This window comes from Protopterus annectens, chromosome 1.part1, assembly GCF_019279795.1.
Source record: "Protopterus annectens isolate FY-2018-M chromosome 1.part1, PAN1.0, whole genome shotgun sequence".
Taxonomy (NCBI): domain Eukaryota; kingdom Metazoa; phylum Chordata; order Ceratodontiformes; family Protopteridae; genus Protopterus; species Protopterus annectens.
In genome coordinates this window covers 1,574,133,394-1,574,161,359 of record NC_056726.1, presented here as the reverse complement: position 1 = coordinate 1,574,161,359, position 27,966 = coordinate 1,574,133,394, and the positions used below count along the sequence as shown (strand labels likewise).

Below are 27,966 nucleotides of genomic sequence, written 5' to 3'. Positions count from 1 at the left end.
TAGCTTCTATAGCTGCTTCACTGTTTAGCTCTGCTCTCACATCTACACTCACTTCTCTCAGAGATATCATCTCAGCCTAACTAATACACTTGCTGTACACTTCTGCTTATATTCCCCAGCCAACAGCTTCCTTTTTCAAAAGAAAACCTTCCTCCTTCCACTGCCTCATTGCTGTCTCTCACTGTATAGGCAGCACTCCGTACTCCGCAGACAGCATTGCTGTTCACAAACATATAATTAATTAGATTTTACATATGGTAGGTTACCACAGAGGATTGAGTTTACGAGCTGGTAATAATGCTGTCTGTAGTCTAGGGTTTGATTTAATCAGTCTCTGTTTGCCTATTATGCACCTCTCAGGAAGTCACTTAATTAATTTATTTATTTACTATTTGGTAACTGGGTAGGTGGGGCTGGTCCAAAGACCCTTTTCAGCCATGACCTGAAAGTACAGAAACAAAAGAAAACAATGTGAATTTTCAAGAAGCATAAAATACATATAAGAAAAATGCAAAATCAAATGTTTTTAAAGGTTCTTGGCACAAACATATGCATGTTGCAGACTCCTGTGCTTGTTGTAATGTCTTATGTAAAGAAAGTTAACAGGAAAACCAAGGTTGTTTACAATATTTAGAGTATATACATAAAGTCAGTTTTAAATCTCAATATTTCAGGAAACAAGCAGGGCAACATTTAGGATAACAAACAGGGAAAGAACATCATGCTGCTGATAGCATGCTGTTAGAATTCAACATTTCACTGTACTGACTTGCTGAAGATAGTATGCTGTTTGACAGCAAATGGTGAGCTTAATCTTTGTCCCTAAAGCACTTTCATTCAGTTTCCTTGTGCAAGTGTTTGGAGAAGGCCTTTTTGAACTCAATGACAGATTTCAAGCCTCTTAATTCAGGTGGGAGTCTATTCGTTTAACCAGAAAATGCTCCCAGTTCATCCTTGAAAATATATTTGTGCTATAACCAATTCACTAAGACTAAAACATTTCCCACTATCTCACACAACCTTGCCCCAACCCATCAATATTCCTACATAAATAATAAAACAATCAATAAAATGTTCCCCTACTCGTCCCAAAAACAAAATAAAATACTACATAAACTACTTAAGCTCTACATAATTCTAACCCAAAAACTCACTTGCTGCAGTGATATACATCCTAAACCAGGACCCACCTGTTCTCCCCATACAAACCTAAACCAATCAAATCCTCTCAACAATAGGACAAACAGGACAAACCACTCTCTTCTATTCCTAAACATAAATGTTAGAAGTATGCTTAGCAAAGTTCAAGACCTCCATGCCCTATTGGCCTTTTATAAACCAGATTTAGCCATACTAATAGAAACCTGGCTTAAACCAGAACATCACGATAATGAAATTACACCCCCTGGCTATAATATTATATGGAAGGATAGAACAGGGAAAAAGGAGGAGGTGTAGTCATAATGTATCAAAATCATCTCATATTGGAACATGTTAGCTACTACCTACCCCCTTGAAGTTAATGATACTGAACTCATTATTGCTAAATTAAAAATAAATTCTAACAAAATATAGTTGTAGCAGGTGTCTACATCCCACCAGGAAGCAACATTGCCACCATGGAGAACCTTTTATCCTGGATGGCCATCTCCCACCCACAAGAGACCATACTCCGAGGAGATTTTAACATAGACTGGACCAACTGTACCAAATAATACCCCTCTACCCATATTAATCTTCATGGGTTTACACAAATCATAGACACCCCAACTAGAATCGACGAAAATTCTAATCATCATTCCATCTTAGACTGGATACTTCTGTCTGACCCCCCCTTCGCACACCATTCAGGCTGCCTACCAGACAGCTTGAGTGACCACCAACCAACATATCTTATTAGGAATAAATCCCACCATTCTAGCCAATCCACCCTTAAAATAGTTTATAAAAAAGAACTTCAAAGCTAAGGACCTAAACAATGAACTCAAACACTGTAATTGGTCCCCCCTAAAATATCTACCCCTCGAAGAAGCTGTAGATTACTTTAACTCCACCTTTCTCAATGTCCTGAGCCATTATGCACCAGCCTGGGCTATCAGACAAAGTGTGTTAATCTAATTTTATTTAGTTAGTTTGAGCGTACCTGCATGGTGCTGTTGGGTGACGAAATACGTTCGGCATTTTCATGTTCGCAGATTAAGTATTTCTCTGTTTTTGTACATTGACCTTTATGTGTCAGTGTAGATGTATTCACTATTTAGAGCTTTTGGGTTTATAATATAGACCCCCCTCAACCTACTGACAGGGATGGTGGTGACTGACACTTCATTCTGAAAAGTTGCCTCTGACAGGTGTAGAAGAGGGACTATTCTACAACAGATCTTTTAGAGACTGCAGAATTTGACTCCAAGCAATAGCTGCTGCTCTTTGTTTTTCTTTTTCTCAAATACATACAAATTGCAAATATTCATATTCTGTAAACAGCTCCTACTTTTATATGCATCATTCATTTCAGCTGTTATGAAGAAACAGTAGTAAGAACATGGTGGCAGAAAACAGTTTGAACTGGTTAGCTGAAACATTGCTACATCAGTCAGCATCAGAACTTTAAGCGGTCCATTAATAAAGTTACCAAGCATTTGTTTTGTCTGTAGTGATGGAACATAAGAAACTTTTGATGCTGATTGATGTGGAATTGTTTTTAGCAGACAAATCAAAAATGTTTGTTATTTGTGTCTAAGTGGTAAACCATATAGAGCATTTTGGTTTCTTCTTTTGGCTTTTCCCAGTTAGGGGTTGCCACAGTGGATTACCTGTCTGCTCATAACTGGCAGTGGAGTTTTACAGAGTTGAGTTGCCAGCCCAGTGCCCAACCTTGCACAGAAGGAACACACATGCACGCACACACACCTAGGTCTAATTTAGAGTGTCCAATCCACCTACAGCATGTCTTTGGGATGTGGGAGGAAACCAGAGCACCCGGAGGAAACCCATGCAGCCACAGGAAGGACACGCAGACTCCACACAGAAGGCACCCCAGCCAAGGATTGAACTGGAGAACCTCTTGCTGTGAGGCAGCAATGCTAACTGCTGCACCACCGTGGCCACCCATATAGAGCATGTTGGCTAATATACATAAAATAACAGAAAACAGCCTTGTTGAGTGAAACAATCAAGCCCTGGAGAAAATTAATGTAGCAGATTACCTTTTATTAAAGTAAAGTAAAAAAAACATTAACGTAGTTAAAATTCCGTTTTCATTTATACAACTTTATCAGATGTGGGCTAAAACACAGATCATCATTTTAAATGCTCAAAAATAAATGACATCACAAAGTGATTATCCAATAAAGATCCATCAGACAAATGTTTTCCCTCTAGCTTTTTTAAAAACCACAGAATCAAATCCTGACACAACCCTTTGAAAACAAATCAAATAATGTAAAAATACACCTATAAAATTCTCGGCAGCAAAACATAATTAAAAATAAAATAATTTAATCCTTAAAAACATTTATTTTAAAAAAAATATCTTTTATGAAACAACATATTCTCTACATTAATAAATGCTTAAAGTGCTATGTGCATAACAATAAAACCAAAGGGGACAGCCATATGTATATGTACTTATAATTTGGCTGCTCTCAGTTTTAAAAGTGGGGCAAGGGAGACATGTTCATTCAAACCCGGTTTCCTGTTGGATTCCAGGGTCAATTGCCACCACAATTCTCTGTATTTGAATGTTTCTTCCCACATGCCCCCTCTTTTATCCATACTAATTTTTTCCAAAACAAACAATCTATAACAGGCACTAGGACATTCCAATGAATGTTTGTACAAAGCATTACTGTCCCTCTTAGTTTGTATGTCGTACATGTGCTCATTAATTCTCCTTTTGAGCTTTCTCTCTGTTTTTCCTATATAGAAAGCCTGACAGGCTTGACATAATGCTAAGTATACTAGGCCAATAGACTCACAATTATAATATAACATACTATTTAAAGTAATATTTCTACTTTCTAAAACAATACTTTCTTTATTACTGACAAATTCACACTGAGAGCATCGGACACATTTAAATGTACCAAATCTCTTTTTATTATTACTACTCTCATTCATCTTGTTGTTTTTATATAAGTAATCTTTCAGATTTCTTGCATTTTTATAAACCACTTTAATTTTCTCCTTTTTTAATATATCTAAATCAGTGAAAAGCATAAATTTATTCCATTCTTTATTAAGAATGTGTCTAACTAATCCTGAACCATCATTATATTCCAATATTATGGAATTAACAAAATCATTTGACTCGCTGCCGCATTCAGAATTGTTTAATGAAACCTCTTGAACTAAAATAGGCTTATATCTTCCCAATCTATGAATCTAAGTGTTAATGTTAATATTTTTCAAAAGCACAGTTCTTGATAAATAGGACTTATGGACCTAGACTGAGAAAGCTGCAGGATATAGTTTCATTTTGGGGTGTATATTTTTGTGGATGTCTGCTTGTGTAATTTGATTTCAATGTACATATCGATTTGGGAATTCAGTGTGACATGAGTTTTCTTTTTAATATTTTAAACCCGATTGATGTAAATCACAAAACGTTGCACAAAACCCATCAGCCTTTTGCCTCAGGGTGAGACTTCTCTGAATCAATGGGAATAGGTTTGGTGTCCTGCATTAGCTGACCAGTCACCTCATTGCCTTCTGTCTCCTGTTCGCAGTCAGGCTTGTGTGCTTATCCAGGTTTGAAGCTGACTTTTTCAGCTTTGGCTAAGCATTGTCCAGTGAATAAAATCTAAATGACCCTCCAGACACTTAGTCTTTCATTTGAAATAGTTGCAGAATCGATATATCCATTTATTCAGCCCTTATAAGTGGATTGCTGACTGAAAAGCTTCTCTTTTCAGTTTGCCCCTGCTGACCAATCTTGTCCATGTATCAGTCTACTGTTTTCAACCTTCAATAATTCAGGAGTCCAGGTGGATGATGAAATCCCTTACTTCAAAGCACATGATTCAGATCTAATTAGTACAAGATGATCCATTCTTGCCCAGTCATGTTGAGGAATGTATACTCTGTGTGTCCTCTCTATTTTAATGTCTGCAACTTTAATCTTTATCAATTCAGCAGGTGTATTTTACATGCTGGCAATGCAGTCGGTTCACTTTTTCTGCAGCAGCACTGAACCTTAATTTGTAATTCTCCTCCTGTTTTCCATATCCACAGGCTTTGCTTCAAGATGCTTCTGCTGTACCCATCCTGTGCTTGACATCTAAAATGTCTGAATCTGGTTTTGTAAGAAAATACAATTAAATTAATTTCAGTCACAGACATTTTCAATCTGATTTGTACAAATATGCTGATTTTTCTTTAATTTATTTTTTGTAGTTTAGCCATGATCTGTTCAAATCTTAAACTACTGGAGGTGGTCAGTGAAGCCATGACACCATAGAATACTACTGTGTGGGTGGTCTCTTCCTAAGATACTATTGTATGGGTGGTCTTTACCTAGCATAGTACTATGTGGATAGTCTTTATCTAAAATACTACTGTGTGGGTGGTCTTTCCCAAAGATACTATTGTGTGGGTGGTCACTACCTAAGATACTACTGTGTGGTGGGTGGCCTTTCCCAAAGATAATATTGTGCGGGTGGTCTCTACCTAAGATACTACTGTGTGGTTGGTCTTTACCTAGGATACTACTGTGTGGGTGGCCTTTGCCTAGCATAGTAATGTCTGGGTGGTCTTTTCTTACAATACTACTGTGTAGGTGGTCCTTACCTAGGATACTACTGTATGGGTGGTCTTTACTGAGCATAGTACTATGTGGGTGGTCTTTACCTACAATACTACTGTGTGAGTGGTCTTTTCCTAAGATGCTACTGTGTGGGTGGTCTTTACCTAGGATACTACTGTGTGGGTGGGCTTTCCCTAAGATACTACTCTGTGGATGGTCCTTCCCTAAGATGCTACTGTGTGGGTGGTCTTTACCTAGGATAATACTGTCTGGGTGGTCTTTCTCTAGGATACTGCTGTCTGGGTGGTCCTTCCCTAAGATACTACTGTGTGGGTGTTCTTTACCTTGGGTAGTACTGTGTTTGTGGTGTTTACTTAGCATAGTACTATGTGGGTGACCTTTACCTAGGATACTACAGTGTGGGTGGTCTTTACCTAGGATACCACTGTGTAGTTGGTCTTTCTCTAAGATACTACTGTGTGGGTGGTCTTTACCTTGGATATTACTGTGTGTGTAGTCTTTCCCTAAGATACTACTGTGTGGGTGGTCTTTCCCTAAGACACTACTGTATGGGTGGTCTTTACCTAGCATAGTACTATGTGGGTGGTCTTTACCTAGGATACTACTGTATGGGTAGTCTTTCCCTAAGATACTATGGGGCTGGAGACCCATATTAGACCTAAGCAAGTTAAACGAATCTATCAAAGTCAAAGTTCCGAATGGTAACACTGCAGTCAATACTTCCCTTCTTAGGAAAAGATGATTGGATGTGCTCAATAGACGTCCAAGATGCGTACTACCACATAAAAATGGACATTGGTTATACTGGTATTTTGTATGCTCTGAAATGTATGCATTTGGACTTATTTTTTCAGCTTTTTTCAGTGCAATATTGTTAACTTTTAATGTTCGGTAACTGTCCAGGAAAATAGGATAGAAAATTGTGAAGAAACAGGGATGATTTTGTATTTGTGTGGGGTGGGAGGATGCCATAATGGTTAAGGTGTTTACCTTAAAGACACAAGGTGCAGGATTTGATTCTCACATGGGGTAACTGGCTAGGCTTCAAATGACCCAAAAGGGCAGTTAGCCTAGTACTAATCTATGAACCTATTATCCCACTCAGATTCATGGTGAGGGTCATGCTGGTAACACATTATTAGGGTAGATGAAGCAACACTCAGTCTCTTTCCACATATTTTGTGATGAAGGTTATGATATTAGCTTACACAGGTCAGGCATATTTTTATTAACCAGAGAAGTTGTGGATAGCAATTATTAAAGAGCTGAAGGATTTTATCTGGGAGGGGAAGACGGCAAGAGTCAATTGTGAGACAAAGAAAGACATGCAGAAGTCACTTTAATGCTTTAACATTGTTTAGAACAACACAGCAGTGTTATTTAAAAAAAAAAAAAAAATATATATATATATATATATATATATATATATATATATATATTTTTTTTTTTTTTTTAAATAACACTGCTGTGTTGTTCTAAACAATGTTAAAGCATTAAAGTGACTTGTGCATGTCTTTCTTTCTGTCTTTGTCTCACAATTTTCTTGTATGCAGTTTCACTATACACACAGTCCTAATAAATAAATAATGCACTGTCATAAACTGCTGCAGTAAGATGTGCCCTCCCACAGAACAGTACAACCTAAATACATAAACGGAAAGAATCATTTACTATACCAGGCAAGACAGTGTCAAAAACTTGCAAAGTATGTAATGTTAGGATTAATACTCTAAGGTCACTAAGTGGAAAAAAAAGCATAGACAACATATACTCAAATCATTTATATCGCCTATATTTTGTGCTTTCTGCAACTTTAGTAAATATGTTCTTACATATCTAATTACACAGAGTGACATCCTGCTCTGTTACTACTAAGTCTGACCATGCATTCAGTTCCATCCCAATTTATTTTAATGTTACTTACATATTATCGCAACATGTTAAAATTCACCAATTGTAGTACATGGTATCACTTTATGTATGTGTCACTATGGTCTCTGTAAATCTGTTTTAGTCAAAGTGATTATATTTCTGGATTATCACTCTATGGAATACTTCTGTCACTGTGTAAGACTGTTAGGACACATTTCTCACCTGCTTGCTTAAAGACGTCCACAGAAAGTCAAAAACCATGGTGGAAGTTGGGAAATGAAATAAAGGAGGTAAGCCAAGGAGTACATATTATTTTGGAGGAAGAAAGTTATTAAACAGATGGGAAGAAGTGTGGGACAAAATGGAGTGCTGTTAAAGTACTGGGGATTCATTATAAGCAAATATATGGGATTACACTTCCGAAACAAGGCTTGGCATTTCTTTCAATGCTGAAAACAGATTCATGTCAGTTGATCAAGAAAAAGTTGTTCTGCAAGCGCATACCTCTCAGACTGTTAGTGCAAGAAATCTGGACAAAGCTGAATATAATGGGGGACAAAGGGCCCAAAATATTGGAAGATTTTAAATATGGCTCTTATAAACTTAGAAAGTTACTACCGCAACAGGATTTGTGTTCTCAAGCATTTTCTGAAGGATATGAAGTCTGAAACGTAAATGTATGCCATTATTTAGTAAAGTCAATCCTCACTGATGTGTCATAAATCCACAAATGTTATGAAGAAGAAACCAAAAATATGGCACAAAAATCTGGACAATTGAGAGATATGTGCAAGACAGTTTGAGTACATTTATCACCACGACTATGGCTTGGAAAAGAGCCACTTTTCCTCTTTGGAATGTGGTTATGATAATACGTAAGTACCATTTTAATTATACCTACCTTCCACAGGCTCTCTTGTTTCTATTATGCAGCCGGAGAAGAGAAAAGAAAACTTATCAAGGAAATGCCAGCCTGATCATGTAGACAGGTAACACCCTGACTATACTACAAGGCAACCTGAGTTCAGTTAGAAGATCAGGTGCCTGATGGTATCTGGCAAGGCGAACCGGTAAGTCTATCCTGGTGGGTGGGGATACAAATGGTAAAGGGTAGCTGCTTTCACATCCTGGTTAGCCAAAGTTGTGGGTGCAATCTGGTCTAAGAATCTATAGGCTGGACTGATGGTGTCTCCATCCAAAGGCCCAAAGAGGTGATATTCCATTAGAGAAAGAGAGAGAGAGAGAGAGAGAGAGAGAGAGAGAGATGCCTTCACAAAGGTAAGAACAGGGCTTACTTAACAAGCAAGGCACCTCCGGGAAGCAGCTATGTCAGTTCTCCAGTCTCCCTTTACTGACCTCTCTTTGTCACTGATGGGGGAACTGGACCTCATGTGGTGGGTTATGCAATGAACGGTGTATAACAATGAGAAAGGCTCATAGGGCACCGCTTCACTGCAAAGTGGAAGATCAAACCTTTGCAGGATAACTAGAACTGCAAAAAAAGTCATTAAAGTAAAGAATTTTGTGATAATGTAACTTCCAGCAGCAAGAAATGACACACTCATCTCTTCAAAGTATTTCCTGAGTGAACATGTTTTTTAGTGCAGTAAACACAAGCTCTTGCTTTCCTGTAGATTATAAGTGTAAAAAGCTGATGTAACAAATCAGAATGATGAGTGGACAGTGAAGTTTCCTTTTTTATCAAGGCTTGTTGCTCAGAAAAGTATTATTGCCAATGTTTTTCATTCATTTTCCTTGTTTTTCTCACACTGAATAAATGGAAAGTTGTTGAAGGATTGCTTGCCAAAGAACACCATTTCAACATTTTAATAAGATCTAACAAAAAGAAGGATGCTTTCCAAGCTTTCTGATTGCAAAGTACAAACACAGACTTTTCAGACAGTCCATGAATCTGTTAACGTAACTGTCCAGGAAAATAGGATAGAAAATTGTGAAGAAACAGGGATGATTTTGTATTTGTGTGGGGTGGGAGGATGCCATAATGGTTAAGGTGTTTACCTTAAAGACACAAGGTGCAGGATTTGATTCTCACATGGGGTAACTGGCTAGGCTTCAAATGTCCCAAAAGGGCAGTTAGCCTAGTACTAATCTATGAACCTATTATCCCACTCAGATTCATGGTGAGGGTCATGCTGGTAACACATTATTAGGGTAGATGAAGCAACACTCAGTCTCTTTCCACATATTTTGTGATGAAGGTTATGATATTAGTTTACACAGGTCAGGCATATTTTTATTAACCAGAGAAGTTGTGGATAGCAATTATTAAAGAGCTGAAGGATTTTATCTGGGAGGGGAAGACGGCAAGAGTCAAGTGGGATAAAGCAGAAGCCTTTCTTTACCTTTCTGGCTGGATTTTATTACTTGACTGCTGGCTAGTGGGAGGTGGTTGTTTTATGCTTTTTTTTAAAAAAAAGTTGTCTAAATTTGTATCTTCTGGTACTTAAGCCCTAACTTTGACATGATTTCTGTCTATACACACTGAGCAGAGTGGATGAGGGGTGTTGACTACAACTCTGATCTGTATTTTATTGCTATTAACTAATCTGCACGGGTAACTGATTTGTTTGCAGTTAAAAGCATTCTGTAGAGTCTCTTTACTCCTTTATCTGTTTAAAAACTTTCATTTTGTGGCTCACTGCTGTCATAAAGATTTCTGAAGTGTTTACTGTCTAAAGAGTGTAGGCTAATAGCTTTTGTATTTTCCTAGTTCAGATTTGCTGGCTCTGGGCCTGTTTGTCTTTACAGTGATTGTTCAAAGCACATGAACAGGCCATCTTGAATTAGCAGAAGCCTTTCTTACCTTTCTGGCTGGATTGTGTTAATTGGCTGCTGGATAGTGGAGGGTGGTTCTTTTGTGCTTTTAAAAAAAAAAGGTTGCCTAAGGTTGTATCTTCTGGTATTTAAGCCCTAACTTTGAGAGGATTTCTGTCTATACACACTGAGCAGAGTGGAGGAGGGGCGTTGACTACAACTCTGATCTGAGATATATAAGTATCCTGCTTTTTTGGCTTATTTATATTGATTATTGTTTCTAGCAATTTATATATATATATATATATATATATATATATAGCACTTTTTATTGCCTGCTGCATAGTTTTTACTGTATTTTATTGCTATTAACTAATCTACACAGGTAACTGATTTGTCTGCAGTTAAAAGCATTCTGTAGAGTCTCTTTGCTCCTTTATCTGTTTAAAAACTTTCATTTTGTGGCTCACTGCTGTCATAACGATTTCTGTAGTGTTTACTGTCTAAAGAGTGTAGGCTAAAAGCTTTAGTATTGTCCTAGTTCAACTTTGCTGGCTCTGTGCCTGTTTGTCTTTACAGTGATTGTTCAAAGCACATGAACAGGCCATCTTGAATTAGCAGAAGCCTTTCTTTACCTTTCTGGCTTGATTGTGTTAATTGGCTGCTGGCTAGTGGAGGGTAGTTCTTTTGTGCTTTTTTAAAAAAAAAGTTGTCTAAGGTTGTTTCTCCTGGTACTTAAGCCCTAACTTTGAGATGATTTCTGTCTATACACACTGAGCAGACTGGAGGAGGGGCGTTGACTACAACTCTGATCTGAGATATATAGGTATCCTGGTTTTTTTTGGCTTATTTATACGGATTATTGTTTGTAGCAATTTACATATAGCACTTTTTATTGCCTGCTGCATAGTTGTATTTTATTGCTATAACTAATCTGCACAGATAACTGATTTGTTTGCAGTTAAAAGCATTCTGTAGTGTCTCTTTACTCCTTTATCTTTTTAAAAACTTTCATTTTGTGGCTCACTGCTGTCATAAAGATTTCTGTAGTGTTTACTGTCTAACGAGTGTAGGCTAATAGCTTTAGTATTGTCCTAGTTCAGATGTGCTGGCTCTGGGCCTGTTTGTCTTTAGAGTGATTGTTCAAAGCACATGAACAGGCCATCTTGAATAAGCAGAGGCCTTTCTTTACCTTTCTGGCTGGATTGTGTTAATTGGCTGCTGGCTAGTGGGGGTGGTTGTTTTGTGCTTTTTTAAAAAAAGTTTTCTAAGGTTGTCTATTCTGGTATTTAAGCCCTGACTTTGAGAGGATTTCTGTCTATACACACTGAGCAGAGTGGGGGAGGGGTGTTGACTACAATTCTGATCTGAGATATATAAGTATCCTTTTTTGGCTTATTTATATTGATTATTGTTTCTAGCAATTTATATATAGCACTTTTTATTGCCTGCTGCATAGTTTTTACTGTATTTTATTGCTATTAACTAATCTGCATGGGTAACTGATTTGTTTGCAGTTAAAAGCATTCTGTAGAGTTTCTTTGCTCCTTTATCTGTTTGAAAACTTTCATTTTATGTCTCACTGCTGTCATAAAGATTTCTGTAGTGTTTACTGTCTAAACAGTGTAGGCTAATAGTTTTGTATTGTCCTAGTTCAGATTTGCTGGCTCTGGGCCTGTTTGTCTTTACAGTGATTGCTCAAAGCACATCAACAGGCCATCTTGAATTAGCAGAAGCCTTTCTTTACCTTTCTGGCTGGATTGTGTTAATTTGCTGCTGGATAGTGGAGGGTGGTTATTTTGTGCTTTTTTAAAAAAAAAAAGGTTGCCTAAGGTTGTATCTTCTGGTATTTAAGCCCTAACTTTGAGAGGATTTCTGTCTATACACACTGAGCAGAGTGGAGGAGGGGCGTTGACTACAACTCTGATCTGAGATATATAAGTATCCTGTTTTTTTGGCTTATTTATATTGATTATTTTTTCTAGCAATTTATATATATATATATATATATATATATATATATATATATATATATATATATATATAGCACTTTTTATTGCCTGCTGCATAGTTTTTACTGCATTTTATTGCTATTAACTAATCTACCCAGGTAACTGATTTGTTTGCAGTTAAAAGCATTCTGTAGAGTCTCTTTGCTCTTTTATCTGTTTAAAAACTTTCATTTTGTGGCTCACTGCTGTCATAAAGATTTCTGTAGTGTTTACTGTCTAAAGAGTGTAGGCTAAAAGCTTTAGTATTGTCCTAGTTCAGCTTTGCTGGCTCTGCGCCTGTTTGTCTTTACAGTGATTGTTCAAAGCACATGAACAGGCCATCTTGAATTAGCAGAAGCCTTTCTTTACCTTTCTGGCTCGATTGTGTTAATTGGCTGCTGGCTAGTGGAGGGTGGTTCTTTTGTGCTTTTTTAAAAAAAAAAAGTTGTCTAAGGTTGTTTCTCCTGGTACTTAAGCCCTAACTTTGAGATGATTTCTGTCTATACACACTGAGCAGAGTGGAGGAGGGGCATTGACTACAACTCTGATCTGAGATATATAAGTATCCTTTTTTGGCTTATTTATACTGATAATTGTATCTAGCAATTTATATATAGCACTTTTTATTGCCCGGTGCATAGTTTTTACTGTATTTTATTGCTATTAACTAATCTGCACAGGTAACTGATTTGTTTGCAGTTAAAAGCATTCTGTAGAGTCTTTTCCCTCCTTTTCTGTTTAAAAATGTTCATTTTGTGGCTCACTGCTGTCATAAAGATTTTTGTTGTTTTTACTGTCTAAAGAGTGTAGGCTAATAGCTTTAGTATTGGTCCCCACACTCCGTCCCTGTTGGTGTCTTGTTGTTATACTTGGTGGCTTTGCAGTTGTCCACCCCTACTGTAAATTTGATCTGGGACACTCCTCCCAGTCTAGTGTCATTAGCTCATTCTACCTAATACAGAGAGAGCACCTGAGAAGGCCTTTTGTTCCTCCTTTCTCCCTTTCTAAAAGAAAATGCCAGAATCTCCTTGTGTTCTGACTGTGCTTCTCAAACATTTTGGAAATATAGAGTATATTTTAGAGCATTTATTATAATTGTATTTGCCTTAATATTGCTACAACTCAAGTGCTGTTGGCTGCACTGCATCTGAATTGTTTATGCGTTTTAGCTGCTTTTCTGTATATATAGACTTCTCTGTATATGTAGACTAGCTACTTATTCTGCTGTATTACTGCCTCTTAAACCGTTTTTCAGTTGTCCACTTGCCTTGCTTCATTTAAATGTTTTAAATTGTTAATTTTGTAGAGTTTTAATTGCATTTACTGTTTAGGACTACACACTCAAGCGTGTTAGCCTTTTCTGTGTTTATTTACTGTATTATTGCATTGTTTAGCCTGTTTTAACCCAAAAAAATACTATCTTGTTTGCTCGTTTCCCACCTTTCCTAGCCAGTCCAGATCCCAGGCTTTGCTTGTCTCAGGACTTTATTTTCTGTGTTCAGCGCTATTCAGACCTTGCTGTGGTAGAGGGAAGTCCTACTGCTTACCAGTGGGAGTGGTGAGCATTGTACTGCCTATCTAACACTAGAGGAGTGGTTTTCAGCTCTGAAATTGTAATTTTATTAGCCTTTTTGGGCTGATTTCTATCCCTTTCAACTTCTGGCTTAAAAACACGTGTGTTTGTGCATTTTTCGCATTGTGCAGCACAGCGTGGCTCCAGTTAAACTATTCCAGGTGCCAGAAAGTCTGCTCTTTAAAATTTCCCTTAGAACTAGCTGGTTTCTCAGTAGTAAAATCTGAACCCCTGTGACTAGCACTTGCTCTAGAACCTGCTGGAAAGCACCGGCAAGCCTGAAACTGATACAAGCACTCAACTCTCCTTGTCAATAAGGAGAAATTAATCATAGGCACTAAACAGCCTGTAATTGCAAAGTACCTTGCAAAGGTAAGAAAAAACAGCTCATACTTTACAAAAAAATACCTAAACAGGTGTGTCCAAGGATCAGCTTCCCGTGATTTCTCCTGTCCACCTGGTGAATCTGGGCATACTGGTGCAATGTGGCAACTGCCTCATGTACACAGACCACCCTCTCCTCCTACCACTCAAAACTACAACCAGCAAGAGATGCACTTACATAGCCAAACTGGAAGCAAAGCTCTCTCCGGTCAAGATTGTGCTAGACAGTCAAGAGGAGAAGGTTAACACCTGCACTACACCTCAAGCAACTCATAGCCCTTCAAAACCTACACCATCAACACCCACACATAGCAACACTGAACCCACATATGCAGAGGCCCTTAACATTAACCTGCCCAAGCAACAAGGACCTCTGAAGCTGAAATGCAAACAAACACCAGTCACAACCAAAGTGACACATAGCTCACAACACCAGTGTGCCACCCAACAACAGCCCCTAAGGCAAGACAATGCACCCAACACTTTAGTCATAGGTGACTCTATAGTCAGGCAGACTGATGTCCCACTCACCAGGCTGAACAAGGATAAAATTACAATCAGCTGCCTGTCGGGTGCCAGGATCCACCACATAATGCATGCACTCAAGTCACTCCACAACAAGTACAAATATGACTCTGTCATTGTCCATGTTGGAGTGAATGATTGAGACATACCTCCCTGGACTACATGAAAAGAGACATGGAAGAGCTCTCGGATCATGTGGCCCAGGCAGGTATGACCCTAGCCCAGAGTAGCATCCTGTCTTCACCCAGAATGATACCACAGTATAAGGATAAAATGACTGACTTCAACAATTGGCTAAACTTCTGGTGTCATTCAAAGGGGATCCAGTATCTGTCTGCCTGGGAAGACATGATCGACAAACCACGATGCTTTGCCAGAGATGGTCTGCACTTGTCAACCCTGGGATTCAGGTTACTGGCTAAAGCTCTTGCCATCCCTATAGTGCCTTTTTTAGGCAAGGTTCAAAGGACAAAACCACCACCGTAACAGATACAAGCATGCAAAATCTGAAGGTAATGTTACTCAATGCTAGAAGTCTAAACCTCAAAATGCACTCTCTTGAGGCACTTTTAAAAATGGAGAACATCAATATCTGTGCAGTAACTGAGACCTGGTTCAAGGCTCCAGAGAGCACCTCTGCAATACCAGGATACAACTTTTACCACACTTTTTGGCCACAAAACCAAGACCAAAACACTAAAGGTGGAGGAGTGTCCATATTCACCAAGGATATTCACACCTCCAGGCTAGTTGCCCAACACAATGCATCTGAAATTCTCCAGGTGCAACTAACACTAGCTAAGACTGCAATCCAAATTGTAGCATGCTACAGATCCCCCACCATGCCCAAAGATTCTCACCACACCTTTCTAAACATACTGGAAAATATTAAGTTACAACCAATCACCCTAATACTGGGTGACTTCAACTACCCTGCCATTAACTGGGAAAACTACTCGGGTACCAACTCCTTTTCCCAATGATTCTTGGAATTCATAAATTCCAACGCCCTGGATCAAGTAATCCATTGTCTCACCAGGGGCTCCAATATCCTAGACCTGGTCATTACCAACATGGGAGATAGATGCTCCACACCAGTGGTCACCCCCTCATTGGTCAGGTCTGACCATAAGCAAATCACCCTTGACATCCACATCCCACCCCCACCCCCCAGTAAGGAAACCTCCTTAAAAAACTTCTCCAAAGTCAACTTCATGCTACTGAAGTCAGAAGTGGCAAACTTCATGACACCCATGCAGACGGGATCTGAAAGTTTGACTGCAGAATCCTGCACTAAAGCACTGTACGAGCACATCCACTCATGCATGAATCTGCCATCCCAAATAGAACTAAGATGCTCTTCTCCAAAAAAAGGAAGCCAATCTGGTGGTCCCCTGCCATAAACAAACTATACAACAGAAGGAAGAAATTGTTGCAGAAAAGAGGAAAATCCAAGGATGCAAAAAACTCCCTCACCAGCCTCAGTAAGAAGCTGAGATCCCTCATAAAATCCTCCAAAGCTAGTTACGAAAATAAAATTGCCAAAGATTCCAAAGACAACCACAAGGCATTCTATAGTTATGTCAAGAATTTAAATGGCAATGCTCAGATCTGCTATGAGCTACAACAGAATGGCATTAAATATACTGATCCCAAGGATATTGCCAATATCCTGGCAGATCGATTTAGTGCCAACTTCAACCCCCTCTCACCCCTTAAAGGGCCCATCTCAATACCAAAAGATTGCCAAATTCCAGTAATCACGGTCACACAGGTAGAAACCGCACTCTCCAAAGCTAAGAAAACAGCAGCCATGGGACCAGATGACATCCCGGGATGTGTACTACATGAACTACAAAATGAACTGGCACCTCACCTAAGTGTCGTGTTTAATCATAGCCTCACCTCAGGCTTCATGCCCACTGAGTGGTGCACAGCTACAGTTATCCCACTCCACAAGGGGGATCCACCTTGGATCCTGGGAACTATCGTCCCATCAGTCTGACGAGCCTGATCTGCAAAGGCATGGAATGCATTATCATGGAATTTATAAACAAAGACATTGGCAACCTTCAAACACTGGACTCCACCCAGTTTTGGTTTGTTAAGGGCCGATCTTGTCTCCTGAACCTGATTGACTTCTTTGAATCAGTCTCCAGAGCTGTGGACGAGGGTAAGGTGGTCCACACAGCCTATATGGACCTCACCAAGGCCTTCTACACCATCCCCCACTCTGGAATCATAGACAAAACTTACTAAGCTGGGCATAAATCCCTACGTCACTCGATGGGTTGCCAACTGGCTTACTGACAGAACCCAGACTGTAAAAGTAGCCGACTCCAAATCCAGCTCCAGACAAGTAACAAGTGGTGTACCTCAGGATTCAGTCCTGGGACCACTCTTGTTTGGCATCTACTTCTCTGAAGTACAGGCCAACACTAAGGGACTCTGGCTAACAAAGTTCGCAGATGACTGAAAACTGGGAGCCATTACTGAATCCCCAAATGATGTGGATATTCTACAAAAGGGCCTTACAGAAATAGATGCCTGGTGCCAAAGCCATGGGTTCAAGCTTAATGCCAAGAAATGTATAGTTATCCCCTTTGGAAACAAACATGTACCCATGAATTACCACATAGGTGGCAGTGCACTAAACATCAAAAGTGTGATGAGAGACTTAGGAACACAGGTGAACAGTGGTCTCACCTTTGATAACCACATCACCACAACAGTCAGGAAATCTTTCTATGTGGCACACCTCATTACTAACGGCTTTTCATCCAGAAAAATGGAGGTCATTGTCCCACTGTACTCATTCCTCATTAGACCCATTATAGAGTATAACACCCCATTTGGTATGTACCTCACAAGACATCTGCAACAGCTGGAAAGGCCACAGAAATACCTCACTAAAAGAATCACAGGCCTAAAGCAGATGCCATATGCTGACCATCTAAAAAAACTCCAGCTATACTCAGTGGCATATCGTCTACTCAGAGGCGATCTCTGCTTAACATACAAGGCCATGTCAAACCCTGAGCTGTTGGACATGCTCCACTTAAAGAAATCCCAATCCCTCAGAGCCACATGCTCCAGGGATCTAAACCTTGTCATCACAATGAACAAAACATGCTGGCGGGATAGGTTCCTGATCCAAAGACTCCCCATACTCTGGAATAGACTGCCCATACATGTCAAGCAGAGTGCCTCCTTGGCCGTCTTCAAAAGGAACCTTGATGATTGGATGGGAGATAGGAAATTCACCCTGGTGATCATGTCAGTCACCTTGCTAGACAGGGATTCAGGAAAGTAAATATTGTGGGAAGAAATATCCAGGGAATTGTTATGGTTAGGCTTGTATAGGCCCTAGGGCCGATAGCCTAGTACCAACCTATGAACCTATGAATCTGTGAAGAAGGTATGTAAATCATAAAGAGTATCTCCATCAACTGACAGCTTGGTAGGGTATCATCTGCAATTTGTCTGAAAGCCACCCAGGAAGTTACATGAGTCTCATATGGCACACAAATGATCTTTATCAATGAGTAGTGAGAAGTGGCTTCCTCGAGGGAGTTTTAATGGCAATACTTAATACGTTCTGGAGCCTTGGTTGATGACACTTATCTGATATGCACAGGCTGTGACAGACCATAGATACAACTATGCCCTATCCCAAACCTGGGTCATTGTGGAACGTGTTTGGACTGCTGAAGGCATGCTTCTGCTTCATGGCTGTATGTCGTGGTGCCTGTGAGAAAGACCATGGCACACATGCTAAAATATTCTCAATACGGGCAATGTTAGACATCAAGATAATCAGGAAGCAGTTGCAGCAGGGAGGTCAACTGCATAATAAATCATTGCAGCAGGGATGCTGATTGCGTAGTGAACATTTCCCAACAAAACAAGCAGGACAGGGTGAGCCAGAGGAGAAGATGGTGAAGGACTGTGCAGCAGGGGATGTACATGGTAGATGGATGTGGGTACAGTATGCTGTGGCACTAGTTAAGAGGCAGCAGCTGCCACAAAGCTTAGGCTCATAGTAAGGCATTTACACAACAGTAAAAGTGGTGCATGAAAACCTAATAGCAGTTGAAGCTGTACTGGTATAACGTGACTCTCATGGTGTCAAGTTCATGTTATACACATCTATATGTATCTCAAAAGAATGCTATATACAGTTATATATATTTTCCATCATATCACAAGACAGTGCTGGCCTAACTCTTTTAACAGCTACATTTCACAGTTGCTTTAGGGTGCACCTCCCATTAACCTTCTCAGAACTTGTACATAACCACTGTCTGCTTCACACTGACTACTTTGCCCTTATTAAAACATTTAACAGGCACTGCATAGCTCCCCACATCAAGTATTTATACAAAGAAACAGTTCACAACCGTAGACATGTAAGGGTAAGCAAAATGTTACACATACTTTTGGCAAGTGATATCTCTGCTTTCCACAGGGTTACTTCAATTCCACGGATGAAGTTTGTTTCTCAGCACAGATCTATTTCTTCTTCCTTTTTCACACAAAGAAAGCAAACCAAAACAAAGCAGAAGTATTCAGAAATAAATCCAAGTTTTAATATAGTTTGTAAATGCTTTCACAGTTAATACCAAAATTTCTTCTTCAGAAGATATAACACATTTAAAAATATTTTCTCTATATAAATTAATTAAAAAATTACATTACCTAATCACGTCACCTGGTTCACCAGTAACCAAGCAGGTGTGTAAACCCATTAATTATACATTTCTTACATGGCTGTATAAGTTATAGGAGAATCAACCAATACTGCATATTCGAAAAGGAACATTCGCAAAGGAACTTAATAACTAGAACAACTGCATACAATCAGATATTATCTTATATGTATATGTACATGTAACAAATTATATTAAAGGCTCCATGCCTTGTCTCAGATGTTTCAGTCAAATTTTTAAACCCCCCACGTTCATTCTATTTCACTACTTCCACGACTGAAAACTTAAATTTATGTGTTCGATCATTCTGTGCCACACATACCTCTCAACTGTCCAGATTTTCAAAGAATTTCCATATTTTTGCCTCATATTTTTGGTCTGTTTCTCTTAAAATTTTGGTTTTCTGGTAAATAACAGGCAAATCATTGAGGATTGAAGTCAGAAAATAATGATAGGCATATCAGTTTCAAACTTCATACCCTTCAGAAAATCCAAGTTAATGTAAAGCCTGTTATTCTAGCAAGTTTCTAAGTTTGTAAGAGCAATATTTAAAAATGTTCCCTATTTTTGGGCTTGTGTCCCCCTCACTATTTATGGCTTTGTCTAGATTTCTTGCTCTAAGAGGTTGCGAGGTATGGTGCCACATATCTGGCTAGAGCATTCATAATTATACAGTTATTAATATTATACAAATGCTCCCTTATCCTGTCTCTGAGGCACCTATCAGTTTTACCTATATAAAATGATAAACATCATTTATTTATTTATTTAACATTTATTGATCAGGAAAATCTGACTAGGACAGAGCTTATTTTCAGTGGTGGCCCGGGGGAGAAACACTTCAGATGCATGTCTTTAGAATGCTGAAGGAAACCAGAGTACCCAGAGGAAACCCACATGAATACAGGAAGGACATACAGACTCCACACAGAAGCCGCCCTGGCCAAAAATTGAACCAGAGAACCTCTTGCTGTGAGGCACCACTGCGCTGCCCCTAACATGTCTTACAATATGCTATGTATACCACATGCCAAGTATTGCAGTTGGCATAAACTTTAAAGTTTAAATATTTACCTGTATCTGGATGTTTAAAAGTCCCTGATGAATCTATAAAATGACAAAAATTACATTTGGAACATGGAAAAGTTCCATACGCATTCTCATTCAGTAAATTAGCTGCCCCATTTCTGGGATAGCATAGCATCCTTCTAAGGGACTTTTTATTCTTAAATACAAAACTGGGGTTTTCATCTACTATTCATTTTATTTCTGGATCAGTTGTCAAAACTGGCCAGTGTTTTTTTAATACACCAGTTACTTGCGTTACATTACTGGAGTACAAAATGGGTGCTCAAACTATACCATTATTTTCTCTAGTTCTCTTGAAGCTGTTAATTGTAGCTTCTAAAAATAAGGTTTCCCTTGTGCCCATCTTAATTCTGGAATTTGAAAAAAAATGTCTTCAACATTTTTATTATTATAAAACCTCTTTCAAGGAACTTCTTTCTAAATGTATTTAATTCTTCTAAAAATCCTTCATATTTAGCATTTAATTTCGATGCCTTCATTTCTTGTCCTTTTATGATATTCCTGAAGATGTGATCAGGATGCATATTTTGTCTGTGCAACAATGCATTTGCAAAGCATGATTTCCTATAGATCTCTGTGTTCAGACTTACATGAGACATCTTACAAATATTAACATCCAAATAGTCTATCTCTGTGACAGAACAATTCATACTAAATTTCAGAAAGGAAGTGCTCTCATTCAAATTTTCATAAAATAACATCAATTTATCATTAGTACCTGTCCATATAAAAAAAAGTCGTCAACAAATCATCAATAAAAGGTAACATGTTGCTTCACTGAGGAATTTAATATAATTTCTTTCTCCCAGGAAGTCATTATTGTATTGGCATAGTTATTGGCACTCGAAGTGCCCATAGCTATGCCATCATTTTGTATGAATAGCCCCTGGTCAAACATAAAGATGTTGTTTTCTAAAACCATCACCATTAATAAACAAATCAAATCAGTAAACTTAGAATCATAATTGCTATGTTTAACTAAATACTGTTTAAGCATGCCAAGAATTACCACACTGAGCATTGCAGTAAACAAAGATTGAGCATCTAATGTAACTAATACATAATTATTATCATTGTTCATCCACTTCATCATATAAGTGTATAGATCATTCAAGAAATGTTTTCAATTCCTTAAGATAATTTCATTTCTATTCAAGATAGATCTCAAATGTTTTTCAATAAAAATCAAAAGGGATTCTGTACACCAATTTCTACGGGGTACTATAGGTCTAAATAGTGGAAAAAATGGATCCTTATGGATTTTGGGGAGCACCTGTATAAAGGTATCAGTGGCACATCTACCTTAAAATAGTTATATAGTTCAAAGTTAAGAACACAACTCAATAAACAGGCTAATAGAATGTTGTGTATTCCTACAATCATTTTTTCTACATCAGCCTGTCTTACACTCATACGTGTGCTTTCATCACTCAACATATATTTCATTGAGTTGAAATAATACTCACGATTCATGACCACTGCAGGGCCCCCTTTATCTGCTGGTCTGATTACAATGGAAAATCATTTTGTAATTGGTGTAAAGCTTGTTTCTCCCCTTTACTCAAGTTCTCAAAGATTTTGCATTTCATTTCAGTCCCTAAAACTCAGTATACTTCATTCTCACACAATTTTTCATATGCTGCTAAAAGCGGGTGATTGATGAGAAAATATGTACTTGGCTTCCTAAAAACATTATTATTATTATTATTAATTTCAGTATTTTTAAAGTTCAGTTTAAGCATAGTATTTCTTACAAAAAGTTTTAAGTCAATTACAGTATCAGTTACCTCTGCAGCTTGGGCTGGTTTATAAGATAAGTCCTTTTCAAGTAACAATAATTCATCATGCAAAAGCATTCTCGATGAAATATTCCAGACTAAAGTTGGTCTTTCTACTGCCACATTTTTTTCAATGTACAGTTGTTCCCAGATTCTTGTAACATTTTCCTCTTCGTCTGGCTTCTGCTTCTTGAACGGTGATTGTTTCTAGTGAATTCTCTGTTGATGGAAAGTGGAAATAAAAGGAAATCCTGATCCAAATTCTGGTTGTTAACAGTCAGACAACCCTCCTTGTTAGGATTATGGCTTGAAGGAATAGGCTGATATATCTGCTCTGTATGGATTGCAGTGGAAAGGGCATGCACTCCAACTTCAATTGTTGGAAGTACCGAGGTCTTCCTTCTTGCCCCAGCCCAGCATTCATCAGGGTAGTTTCCATAGCCCCAATGCTCACTGTTTAATCACAACACTGAATGGTACTAGATTGTACCATGGTTTTTTCCATATTTACTTCAAAACCTTTGGAATTCTCCTCTATAAGCATCGCTTTAACACGGCTAATATTGTTGGATACTTCAGTTAACTTTTGCCCCAAAGCTCTTGGCCAAATACATGTCCATTCATAAAATCTTTTCTGTCTCTCTCAAGTTTCTTTTGTTTTTGTTGTAAGAATTTCCTTTCATAAAGGACCAATGAGTCTAACAAGCTGCTCAGTCTCTTATCGACAAGTGTTTGTGGAAACTTATCATATAACACAGTCTGTTCTGATGTAATACATTCAATCATACTGCCTTCTTCGGCCTTGAAAAAGTCAGTCATTAACCTTAAATAATTAAAACTTAATTTGAGATTTAATTGTTGCCACTTAACTAAAAATCGCGGATGTAGTTCCCTGTAACTGGGCATTTTAAGTATCCTTAAGCCACTGGGCACTATTCATAATTCAAGGCAGGCTTCAAAATGATAATGTTGTGTTTGAAGTCTTTTAAGCTTAAAAAGTTTGTTCTCTATCCTATAAAGGTAGCTCCACAACAAGGTATGATCTCACTAACTAGAACAACTGCATATAATCAGATATTATCTTATATGTGTATGTACATATAACAAATTACATTAGAGGCTACACACATTTTAGTTCTCTTCACTAACAATAATAGACAATATAATATAAATATAAAAAAATAACAATAGGTGCTTCAAATTTTCTAAAAACGTGCTGCAGTGTATATCACAACAAACAAACAAACAACTTGACCCACTATATAAATATCATAAAGTATCTTAAAACCATACATTATCTTCGAAGACCCCTAGCTTTAAGAATAGGCTTAATCGGTACCTTATCATTTAATCCTTTCTCAGTATCAGCCCTCATTCTAATGATCTAGCTTGTCTCAAATGTTTCAGTAAGAAAAAGTCACAAACCACAGGATGCAGGCAATAAGAGCCAAGGAATCCACACCAAAATAGGATTTCCAGCCAAAAAATGAAGTAGCAAGTACACCAGGAACTCCAACAATCACTTCTGGTTTATTGCAACAAAAGCAAGTGAAGATATAAGCGCTTTCATCCCAAATAATAACAGGAACTTCATCAGATACAAACAAACTACAGAAATGCATTTGTTTAACCACTTTTTAACATGATGTCATTTCCTGATCTAGTCAAATGCATTCAATTGAGGCTTAAAGCAACAGGAATAAAAAAGAAAAAAGACAAAAGAAAAAAGACAAATGCAGCAGTACTACATAAAATTAACTGAATTACTGTAACCACAGATGTAACCATCCCAAAATAAAACTAGACTAGAATAAGTTGTAGAATATTATTATGTAACAATTTAAATATATAAAGTGTATAAAACCACTATCTAAGTTACACATAAAAACTATCCTAAATGGATATAAAATGGATACAAAATAGCCCAAAAATGCATAATGAGCTTATGGGTTCAACCCAATAGCAAAACAATAACTCCCAACCATCATGGCACATATAAAATTGTACAAAAATATGTGAAATAAAATTTAAATTGTTAAAAAAAATAATAATAAATAAATAAAAAAATTAATCGTTCAGTGCTTTAAGTTTTAATAAACAACTAATGGACAGGCTGTTATTCAAACCTGGCCAATGTAGAGCATCTAGTCATAACTGCCAGGTTAGTTCGGCCTTCTCAAGAAGATAGGGCCTTGCGGTCCCCCTGTCATATTTTTCTTGCACCTCTAAGACAATAAATTTAAATTTATGATTATGAAAATCTCTAATGTGCTTGGCAGGAGCGTTGACTTCACTCTGATCCCTAATGTCTCTCAAATGTTCGTTAATCTTGATCTTAAGTTTACGTTCGGTTTTACCAATGTAAAAACATGGACAGTTTGAACAAATAGCACAGCAGACTACCCGCTCTGTAACACAACTGCATCTACCTGGGATCCTAACCATGACATTATTAATTGTGAACATATCAGTTTCCAAAATTGCAGTTTTTTTATTTTAAGCAACAAATGATCAAAAGTAGAAAGCCGGTCATTCAAAGAACTAGTATTAATGGCTGGAGTCTGTGAAAAAACAGTACTGTCTGAATAATGGTAATGCCATGGAACTAGTAGTTACTAACTACAACTCTAGCTTTTCTACACCTTTTTCATGTGATGCACAACACATAAGGGACATTCTCAATAAAAATTGGATGTTACTTAGTCATGAGAGGGACCTCTCTAACATTCTGGGTGAGAAACCTTTGTGCATATTTAAAAAGGGACATAATTTAAAGAACATTTTGAACACACATCTAGACAACCCAGATATGGACATATGTTCAAGTGTGGAACTTGTAAATTTTGTTCACACATTTTGGAAACTGATATGTTCAGAATTAATAATGTCATGGTTAGGATCTCAGGTAGATGCAGTTGTGTTACAGAGTAGGTAGTCTACTGTGCTATTTGTTCAAACTGTCCATGTTTTTATGTTGGTAAAACCAAACGTAAACTTAAGATCAGGATTAGCGAACATTTGAGAGACATTAGGGATCAGAGTGAAGTCAACACCCTTGCCAAGCACATTAGAGATGTTCATAGTCATAAATTTAAATTTATTGTCTTAGAGGTGCAAGAAAAACATGACAGAGAGGCCGCATGTCCCTATCTTCTTGAGAAGGCCAAACTAACCTGGCAGTTACGACTAGATGCTCTACATTGGCCAGGTTTGAATGACAGCCTGTCCATTAGTTGTTTATTAAAACTTAAAGCACTGAACAGATTATTTTTTTTATTTTAACAATTTTAATTTTATTTCACATATTTTTGTACAATTTTATATGTGCCATGATGGTTGGGAGTTATTGTTTTGCTATTGGGTTGAACCCATAAGCTCATTATGCATTTTTGGGCTATTTTGTATCCATTTTATATCCATTTAGGATAGTTTTTATGTGTAACGTAGATAGTGGTTTTATACACTTTATATATTTAAATTGTTACATAATAGTATTCTACAACTTATTCTAGTCTAGTTTTATTTTGGGATGGTTACATCTGAGGTTACAGTAATTCAGTTAATTTTATGTAGTACTGCTGCATTTGTCTTTTTTCTTTTATCTTTTTTCTTTTTTATTCCTGTGTTGCTTCAAGCCTTAATTGAATGCATTTGACTAGATCAGGAAATGACATCATATTAAAAAATGATTAAAAGAATGCATTTCTGTAGTTTGTATCTGATGAAGTTCCTGTTATTATTTGGGATTAAAGCGCTTATATCTTCACTTGTTTTTGTTGCAATAAACTAGAAGTGATTGTTGGAGTTCCTGCTGTACTTGCCACTTCATTTTTTGGCTGGAAATCCTATTTTGGTGTGGATTCCTTGGCTCTTATTGCCTGCATCTTCTGGTTTGTGACTTTTTATTCCTGCTTGTGTTTTTATTCATTTTTTTCAAATGTTTCAGTCAAATTTTTGACCCCCCCTCCACGTTCATTCTGTTTCACTACTTTCATGATTAAAAACTTAAAAATTGTGTTTGATCATACTGTGCCACATGGTTGGCCAGAGCATTCGTAATTATACAGTTATCAATATTATACAAATGCTCCCTTATCCTATCTCTGAGGTGCCTTTCAGTTAAACAAATATAAAATGATAAACATAACTTACAATATGCTAAGTACACCATGTGGCAAGTATTGCCACACTTAACGGGCACTGCATAGTTCCCCACATCAAGTATTTATGCAAAGAAACAGTTCATAACCATAGGCATGTAACTGTAAGGTAAATGTTACAAATACTTTCGGTAAGTGATAGCTCTGCTTTACAAAGGGTTAGTTCACTTTCACAAATGAAGTTTGTTTCCAGCACAGATCTATTTCTTCTTCCATACTGTGTTGAGTCTTTCTGCAGCTGCTGTGGTTTATATTATGTTAAATCATGTCTCTCAATATGATTTTGCAAATGAGGGCTCAACTCGTGAATGTTTCTGAGCACTCATTCTCTGCATTGTGCCTATGAGCAGAGAGTCACGGACAGGTCTACGTGGTATGGTGCACATGCCTGAGCACCTTTTGAACTGCATTGTGTTAGCATTGGTGTACTAATGTCAGCTGGAGGTTCCCTGACACTTCCCTGATTAAGCCTGCTAACCATGAAGTTGCTAAGAGAATTGTCTTTGCCCTAGTTGAGGTGCATACTGCAAAGATTAATTGTGTCTGCCATCTTTCACACATTCTATTTTCCTTCTACATTTGTCCAAAATGGCATTGTCCATGTCAAACTCTCCCAGTAGCCATACTACTGAGTGGCTCCACATTGCACAGGAATTCTCACAATCGGAAACAGGCATGATCATGAGATACCAACCATTATTCTTTGGTATGGTGGACAGTTAATGACCATGTTGTCAGATGGCACTGCTGCTTGCATGGCAGCAAAGTGGTGGTCATACGAGAACAAGATTTTTCTCCACCAACTTCATAGACACCACCAGGACCACTTGAATGGGACTCTAATGAAGGTCCGTAATAAAAGATATATGCCTGGTCCTGTATCCCCAGGGTGGTTACTGATGCCACTGGCATTTCCTGACATGGCAAGCAGTTCAGTCACCACTACAGTGATCAGAAGAGGCTCCATCCAGACCATTTTCACCAATAGGAAGAAGAGGACAAGAGTAAGAACTAATGAGATGAACGTTGTTTTTCCATTTAAAACCTATGACTAACACCATTTTTTCAGTCTAGTTATTTATTTTTAATATAATACTGCCAGCCACTGGGGATGCACAAGCCAGTGCATTTCTTTGTGCTGGTCCCAAGCCTGGATACATGGGGAGGGTTGCGTCAGGAAGGGCATCCGGCGTAAAACTTCACCAAAACATTTCATGCAGACACCAAGAAACATTTTTATACCGGATCGGTCGAGGCCCGGGTTAACTACAACCGCCACCAGTACTGTTAGCCTACATGGTGCTGGCGGAAATTGGGCTACTGTTGGCCAAAGGAGGAGAAGTGGT

General features: G+C 38.0%; 1 protein-coding gene across 1 annotated transcript in view; it reads right to left on the bottom strand.

The window, feature by feature from the left end:
* CNR2 (cannabinoid receptor 2) overlaps positions 1 to 19,399 on the bottom strand; it is a 130,531-nt gene extending 111,132 nt beyond the window's left edge. The window contains exon 1 of the mRNA XM_044083410.1: positions 19,322 to 19,399. The gene's annotated coding sequence lies outside the window, so the exon portion shown is untranslated. The remainder of the gene's footprint in view (positions 1 to 19,321) is intronic.
* Positions 19,400 to 27,966: the final 8,567 nt, after the last annotated feature.